This window comes from Zerene cesonia, chromosome 7, assembly GCF_012273895.1.
Source record: "Zerene cesonia ecotype Mississippi chromosome 7, Zerene_cesonia_1.1, whole genome shotgun sequence".
Lineage (NCBI taxonomy): Eukaryota > Metazoa > Arthropoda > Insecta > Lepidoptera > Pieridae > Zerene > Zerene cesonia.
The window spans coordinates 6,723,144-6,732,221 of record NC_052108.1 but is presented as its reverse complement, the minus strand read 5'-3'; the positions used below and the strand labels follow the sequence as shown (position 1 = coordinate 6,732,221).

The 9,078-nt window shown below is 33.4% G+C and overlaps 1 protein-coding gene across 4 annotated transcripts in view; it reads right to left on the bottom strand.

Annotated features, from left to right (window-relative positions):
- LOC119840742 (tyrosine-protein kinase Src64B) overlaps positions 1 to 9,078 on the bottom strand; it is a 50,307-nt gene that overhangs the window by 23,823 nt on the left and 17,406 nt on the right. For 2 of the 4 annotated variants that reach the window (XM_038367465.1, XM_038367467.1), the window contains exon 2: positions 4,355 to 4,382. The exons of the other annotated variants lie outside the window; for them this stretch is intronic. The gene's annotated coding sequence lies outside the window, so the exon portion shown is untranslated. The remainder of the gene's footprint in view (positions 1 to 4,354; positions 4,383 to 9,078) is intronic. 4 annotated transcript variants of the gene reach the window in all.

Sequence of the window (9,078 nt, the reverse complement as noted above, 5' to 3'; positions counted from 1 at the left end):
GGTGCAGTTAACCTGTACTATTATCACCTCTGAAGGATATGGATCTTTCTCCACTCTCGGAAAATAGGAAGTTCCGATCAAAGTGTTTATTATATATGTGTGAGGGCGTGTGTGTTTAAATTTAACTATTGTATTTTTCATGGTACAAACAACACATATTCTCAGTCATGATCTTACTTTGTGTCTAGATAACATTGGTTGAAAATAAACAGAAATATAAACTCATATTTATGGAGTATTTTGATAATTTATTTTAAACGAGTGAGTGTTAGCTTACGACTTGACCTTTAATTTCGTTTAAAATACTCGACTATATAAGACTTTGGTGAAGGAACACGCCCTCCTACGCGACGTTAATTTATTATTTATTAGAAGATTGCTGAAGATAAACGAAGCATTCCTAGAAACTTTTGAAATTTATTTAATATTACGAATGAAAGCAACCTTTAGTCACATACATTCTTGTTATAGAAATAGCCCGCGCCAATCCTATACCCTTAAGAATCAATCAATAGCTAACCTTGAATCTTGAAGCTTTAAATATTGCAATTATAATGAATGAATGAATAACGTCACATTTAACGCAAGCTCATAAGATACATAAATCATGTGTAAGTAGTTTGCATAACGTGCTTAATCCATATTAAAAGATCATAAAGTAAACGGATCGTGATTGATGACAATAGAGATTTTCATTGTATGTTACATGCTATCACTTTCAACTCATTGTGGCTTATCGATAGGCTTTCTACCGCATCGAAAGTTGCGAATTTTGCGTAACACGGATCGAGACGTTACGCGTTCACACAAGGCTTATAACTATTACCCGTATTTCTATTATGCATGCCGATAATTATTTCCACCAATTCGGTGGTATATTACGCGAAACGTGACCACATCACGTTTTAATAGCTGGATTATTAAACATGAGGGCTGCAATCCTAAACATAAGTGTATGTTTTATCTACGTATATTGCAACATAAAGCGCAGCTGCGCTGACCACACGCCTCGTTGTGACTGACATGTGGTTGTATAGGTCTAGATATATCAGGGTTATCACAAAGAACTCATATAGGCACATTATTTTTATGTAAGCTCCTCCGTTGAGGTAGTAAACAAAACTGTTACATTGCTTCTGTGCAATAATATTGCGTTACAATATTACGGTTTGTAGAACAAATACTCCTCAATTAATAATCATTTTGACAACCGTAATTAATCACATTTAATAACAACAAAACAGCATATAATTCTTCGCATTAAAGTTCTGCTTCATTAAATTGACGTAAATATTATATTTGCGCAAGTATTACGTATTCATATAACGACTAAGTTGAAATCGTGATATGACCCTAGAAATCGAGACAGACTGAAGCTGGACATGGGCAAACGTGCACGTATGTCATGCTCAATTTAACCCTGGAAAGGGAGTCTACGAACTCTGAGGACCAACATGATTATAAGCTTCATGCTTCGCTACACCAAATATAAATGCGCATAACGTTTAAAAATAATTGCAATACACAACAACAACATACTGTAATTGAATTTTGCTTTCGCGGAATATTCTAAGCTTTATTGATATTTATAGAACAAGACATAATTATTATGTACATGATTCCACGTCATCTATTATATTGAGTATTGATCGATACGTCATTTTGCATAAAAATGGATACACTTAAGGGAGAAAATGAGATTGTCCGGAGGCAAACTGCGTAAAAGACAACATAAATCAGTTTAATATAAAAAAAAATTGTAGATGCATGTTTTTAATTATTAGTTATTACCATACATAACGTCCGTAAATTATGAAAAACAAATTTTAAATCTACCTGCTGCTATAACTTTTAACATAAAGCATAAAGGAATTCAAAATTCTTATATACAGTCAATTTTTTTTCGATAAGAATTTCTTATTATTTCACCAACAAGGACAAAACAATCTACCAGGTAAATTAACGAGACTTAGACAGTATACAAAACAGATTGAAAACAATAAGTGTATTTGATGCAGAACATTGAAATGTTATAAATCCACGATCGCATTGTTGTGGCAACAAAAGCTGGGATAAGTCCCTTCAGTTTAGCCGTAAGTGGAGTGGCAAGTTGCACGCTAGACAAAACGGCGCAGCCGATACATTTGCAGGTCCATGAACTTGAGACTATTGCTGACGTATTTTTAGCACGACGCATTCATACAAAAACCGCATTCGCACACCAGGCATGCATGAGTAACCCTCAAATAAAATAAACATCGAACTAGATATGTGTCATGTTGTGAATAAGGTTCGCGACAGAGACATCACTGAAGAGAGAATACGTTTATGTTAATGGCATGCCTCACAGTAAAATTACAAATTAGTTTTCAAGGTACACAAAATATGATTTATGATAATTTCAACATAGACACACGCGACGTGGCGTCTGTGTAGCATGAAAACATTTAAAAACGATCCCACTCGGTGATTTTCTGTGACGCAGATACATCGGTTTCCAGTGAGTTCTACACTAAACTGAAACGAAACAGCTTTTATTTAATTATGATAATATCATAACGTATATACACATGTTATGTTATTATGCCAAATATGCGTTGATTTGAGGACAGAATTGTTCAATCATGAGTCATGGACACCTTATAAATATGCATATATGAACAAAAACTGATTCCACCTTTATTATAATAGGAATGTTCTCACAAGGTGAATCAAAAGACGCACAAGCTACATTCCTCTCCATCTGGCCCACTTGTTTATTTACCAAGTTTTCAACGAACGGACAGGTGTCTTTAATGATAGCACGAAGATTAAACATAACACGTTATCTATTTTTATGGCTACCGAGAAGTATTAAACGATGTAACTATACGTTGTTGTTTATATCTTAAATGGTAAGGACATACTTGACCTTACTTAAACTAAAAGGAATGGAGGCTGTCATTAAAGTTCTTGAACATCAAAGTTGAGTATACTCTAAGGGATGAATAGGGTAATGTCCTGAATTATTAATATTGCCTTTATAACACTTACTAGGGATCGACAGAATGTAACACAGTAATTTTATCTGACGAACGTGAAAAGATTTCCAAGTTAACTACGTGATTGGGAGCGGGCGATGCGTATGGCAGTTCGATTTTCGGTCAACGAGCCCCAATGGGCATTTGCGGCCTAATAGTATTGGGAAGTTTATGCCGATCAATTGATCTGATCCAATGTAACTGGTGTATTTCATACATATACTAGATTGGAATTAATGTTACAGTCGCTATGTTATCATAAAACTTATGTCTGTGTTTTTAAGTGTGATTATTAACTAATGCATAAATTGTTTGTGTCTATTGGACTGTGAACATAAATTGCGTCATCGCATATGATATGGACCAATTTCTAACATTCATCGACATCTTGCTTCACAATCAAACTCATAGAATGACAACGATCAGCCATCTCATAATCCCCAGTAAAATGAGAAATTGCGAAAAATCACATTATAACACTTCTCAGCACTAGTCTACGTAATCCATGAACGGTATTTGAATTGTTTCATGTAACTCGACGTAACTACTCTCGTTAGATGGCTAGGTGAAGTTTAACGGACGTGAGAACCCCTGTATTGCAAGGTTCGCGGACGATACTGCTATTGTGCTGCCGGTCTAATAGTAGACCAGTGGTCTCATAATGACTGCAATTGAATCGATGGAAATCTCTTAGGGCTTTGTCACTAAATCGGTCTTTCATAACGCCCCTCGTTCTGTAATTGTTTCTTTAGCGACTAAATGTGTTACTGTGTGCACATAAGTTGATATTTATTATTGCTTTAGTGGTGAATCAAAGTGTATACAATAACAATGCTTTCATGGAATAAATTGTTAGTACACCACGCAACGGAAGCAATGCATTTTAATGGTCTTGACCGATCCGTACGAACGTGTTTGGAGTTCAGATTAGACCCTAAAATATATTGTTTCAACGGTTTACTTGAAAGTGAATACATAGTTACATTTACCATTGTATGTTAAAGGCATAATAATAAAAGCGTTCAGCTTATCATACTAGAAATTATTAAAGGTAAACGACCGTAAATGCGTGTATGGTTTAGCACGTAGGCTTCTGTAACCATAGAAGGTCGACGCTCCAACTTCAATATACATGTCACGCAGGGGTTACCATGTAAATGGATATTCTATCACAAGTTTCTTTAAGTTCATTCAAATCGAGGTCTTCTAAGAAAGTATGATAATGCATGCTTTGTTAGTGTTACTGTCTACTGGTCAGAATCCACTTACAGAATATGCCGCAAAAGTATATTTTCAAGCGAGACAAATTTACTTAAAGAAAATTAAAATCTTACCGAAAAGCCCTTATTACATGACTCGTACCTGCAAGGTAAACATAAATATTATTTATAAGTAAGAACAAAATTATTACATTAATTCAGTTGTCGATATCTTACAAAATTCGTACTTTAAAAACACTTAAAATTAACAAATTACCGATCACCGATAAAGAATTAAGCTCCATTAAAGGTTCCTATACTCGAATGTTGTGTTAGAGAAAAGAAGTTATCAAACAAACCATCCTTTTAACAGCAGAGGTCAGTGCTCTGCAAACAGCCTCCACAATTCCAAGTTTTATGGTGTTTTATCAAGGTACCGTTGAGGCGACATCAGTTTTATTGCGTACAACGTTTCCGCTAGAACGATTTTAGGACGGCACTTCCAACTCGAAATTTACATTCGATTTAACTTCAGAACGACATTCGAAATGTGTGAACAACTTTCGTTCACACTGGTTTGGGATCCTTGTACCCCTGTTTCTTATCGTATTTATCTTCTGTCTTCCCTTATTTGTTTCTACCTACAAAATGTTACCTATATCGTAGATTTGTTCATTGATTTCAACTATCAATTTTATTGTGTTTAAAGCAAAAAAGTTCTTCATACATAAACTGTTTTGCCTCAATCTCAATATTACTAATTTATGCATTTATTATCCAGATGGCATCCTATAATAATCCAGCACGAAATACGAAATCGTGATGGGATAATTTCCTCTCAACTTCCTCAAAATAAAACACTATTTAGGGAACCCCAACGCAATGTTTTATGTTTCAATCATGACAGTTAACAGTAATTAATACGAGATTCTTTTCCCTTTTTAAATTGTGGCAACACATTTTGGTGCTGTTTGAAGTTTTCAACAGAAATATATACAACTGTTATAAAAACATATGTACAAATAAATCCACACCGATTTAAATCTTTTATTCTTAAATACCAACCAAAAATGCACATAAAAACAAATATCAACAGTTAGTTTTTATACAATTAGATTAAGTCTGAGTCATATTTAATGTGGTGTTTCTGTTAGTACTTATTTAATAAAATCTTTAACGTGTATTATCTTTGACAACAATAGGCCAACACATGTACAATTGTCACGCATTTGTAATTTTTCATTTTTACTAAGCTTGCATGTAAAACCACTAGCAAATATCGAAAAAATTTAAACATACAAATATTTATTTTATATTACATAATTGGTTATAAATTGACGAATATTTATAAAATAAGGAAACCATAACGAAAAGGGGTCAAGAAGCTTAAACGTTTAATGAAATACAAAACTTTATCCCTGTAATAAAGCCAGTAAATAAACGCAATACGTAGCTACCTCTAAAGAAAACAATAGAATTATAAATAGAAACTTTATAGCCTATCATTGGTCGTTTCGTCTATATAACCTCATCAATCAGTCATCTGTTAATCCTAAACTACAGTTTTATTACAGAGATGATAGACTGTATTAACTAATGGCAGTCTGGAGCGTTAATTGAGCTAAACTCTTCGCCCTTTGAACGTTCAATCACTTCACGTTAAACATTTAATCAGGCATGATTACGAACTGCACTGCTAATTAATTGCAAGATTTCCTCTTCACCAAGTTAAGGAACGCACTGTTAAAAATAAAACAACAAAATTGTTGCCAATCTATTCAGTTAAATTGAGGAAGAATGATAATATGATAATATATCCGGCTATTTATACATGCCCGTCTTGTTTTAAATTAAATGGGGCTTATAATTTTGTTATGTGCATGGTTGATACACAAACATAAAGATCTGAATCGCGTGCAATTTAAAAGATATGACTTTTTTCTGCATAGTCGAAGAGAAAACGATTTTTCACAAGCAATAAGAATCTTTTTTCGCCCTCAATATTTGACACACATCGATTCTGAGCATGAGGCATGAGGCGTGACGCATAAGCCGTTGGCCTCTCGATTTATAATACTTGATATAATGGGATGGTGAACCTTTTTAAGCTATTTTTGTTAACTATTTTCTTCTAATTTCACCTTAGTTTATATGCAATGGTTCTGAAATCATTAAAATGCAGTATCGTTTTTTAATTTGTCTAAACCAAACAACAAACCGTTTACAGTAGGTATCTAACTTAATTCAGGAGTTGTTTAGTAAATTACTGATTTCGATATATTATTTAATAGATCTTAATACGCGAATACGTTTTATGAATTTAAAATATACAAATACACGAAAAAGTAAAACGATACTCTATTCTCTCCACTTAGCACATTCATTTCTATTAATAGACTAGACTTGATAGACTCTTTTAGATTAGTCATAAATATATCATAGTATAATAGTCACAAAGCAAATATATATTTTAAAAGTTACTTTCTCAATCATATTTGTGTATCAATCTTCAAATTTCGAACGTATCACAACGTAAACGGTGTTCAATCACCTGTATAAAAAAGATAGTATTGGTTTGTTGACGCATAGAATAAGTTTCATGATTTCAAGTACTTTCTCCAGAATTTTCGTTGCTCTTATCGGAAAGAAACACACCTTAACCTTTACGGTGGCTCGTAAAGATTATGTTGATATCGTTAATCAATCCGACTACGTAGCTACGAAAATTTTCATTCACACGCAAAAGGCCAAAAACCTTTGGAAGGTTAAAATAAAAGGGTTTTAAAAACTTTCACCTAGAGTAGATAACAATGAGTAACGATAACATTTCAAAATGTATTTAAAAGGAATAAATATCTATATTGTTAAGCGTTAATATATACTCTTATTTAACAGCTACGAGAAATGTGCTTTTTTTATATTATATTTACAGTTAGAAGTAATGTAGGAAGAAGGTAAGTTTTTTAGAATAAAAAATTGTCTAAATCTGTATTTAGACAATTCAAAAAGGAACTGCAATGAAATTATTCCGAAAATATGATATTATTGTACAAAAACCTAATTGAAACAAATAATCTTGGAAAAGACTTAAACCAAGGCGTTAATATTACAAGTTCATGCCAATGCAAACGGAAACATAATTCCACCTTATGCATCCTTTTTACATCCAACAGACGGAAAATTCGAAAACCATACATTATATTAAAGGCATGGGTTCTATAAAAGTGTTACTTGTATAAAACCTAATGCTTGTTGATTTAAAACTTAAACAATATTTTTGCTTGTTGGTATCATCAAACTTTAATGTAGCATATACGTTTTAAGAATAAAACAACTCAGCATAAAAAACATTTAGCTTTTATGCATTTATGTTTATCATTGAATAAAATAAGCTTATAATTATAAGAGAATAAATAATTGCGATTTAAAGTATCTTAACTAATTACCCTTTCAGTTTATATGCAAGACATCCCTAACCTAATTTATATAGAAGAAAGCTATCGCTTGTGTTCTATTTGCTTGTCTTTTTTGCTAAGTGTAGTGTTCCCTGGCAATCGCCTATATATAATAGGCAATAAGAGCCGAAAACTAGTAAAACAAACTTGTAAATAGAGTCCTGATAATAAGTTAGAAATCGTTGTTATATGAATCTGTATTAAATAAAAATTAAAGCATGACAGAGTGTGTTGTTGCCAAGCAGGCGTGGCCATCATGATGTAATCAAGCGACTTTCATTGAATGTAATAATTTGAGCAATATTCATTTATATGTACATACATTTTAAAACAGCATGTAGGTAACTTTTAGTATCTTTTGAACCTTTGTTCCTTTTATAGAGTAAGGTATTATTATAATTCACACACACAGTATAATTCACTAATAATTAGGGCTAATAAATTTGAAACAATTTTGGAATTAAATACTGTCATTTAAATCTGAATCTCACGGTGAAGGAAAACATCGTGAGGAAACCGGCATGTCCGAGAATCAAAAATTCGACGACATGTGACATCTGCCAACCCGCATTTGGCCAGCGTGGTGGATTATGGCCTGAACCCTCATAGGAGGCCTGTGTCCCAGCAGTGGCAACATATATATGGGCTGATGATGATTAAAATCTGATCTGATAAGTGCAATGCGTTGCACATGCAGCACAACCAAGCCCAAAGAAAATACACAAGAATATCGCACAGCATTAATCCAGTGTCAGTGCAAAATATACTTTAGTAATATGTCAACGATAAATAAAAAATCAATCTATAAGCAGACAATCAAATCAATCATCTCCACGTACGCGAGCATTAGCTATCAGGCGCGTCGACCTAAATTCTCCTAGATTGTGCCATAGTTAATGAGGTATACCAAATCCATCGACAGATCATCAATGGGACCTTGACTCGGCTTGTTTTTGACAAGCGGCATTGGCCTGTACTATTCAAATTTGATCTCCAGCTAGATACGCAAGCAGGACGCTTATCTATAATCTTCATAATACGAGTGTCGCAACGCACTGCTGGTATCTTTGTCAGTGAAATCAGTGATCTCTTTGCCGTGACATCGTTGTTGATTACATAATGGACTTTTGAAACCTTCTATACGAGTGAATCATTACTTTAGCATTTAGTGCCCGATAAGCTTTGGAACGTTGATTATGTTATGGATCGGTAAATAAACCGTGATTTCTGATTAATCAAAATTTCACGCCACTGCATGAAGTTGGTAGCAACAGTTCTCATATTATGGCAGTGGTTTGATTGTTTATCGACCAATATTATTGCTGTAGCAATGTACCTAGTCTTGCCATAAATATTGTAATAAAGAAAAAAGAAAATTGTTAACTGCAAATAACATTTATTACT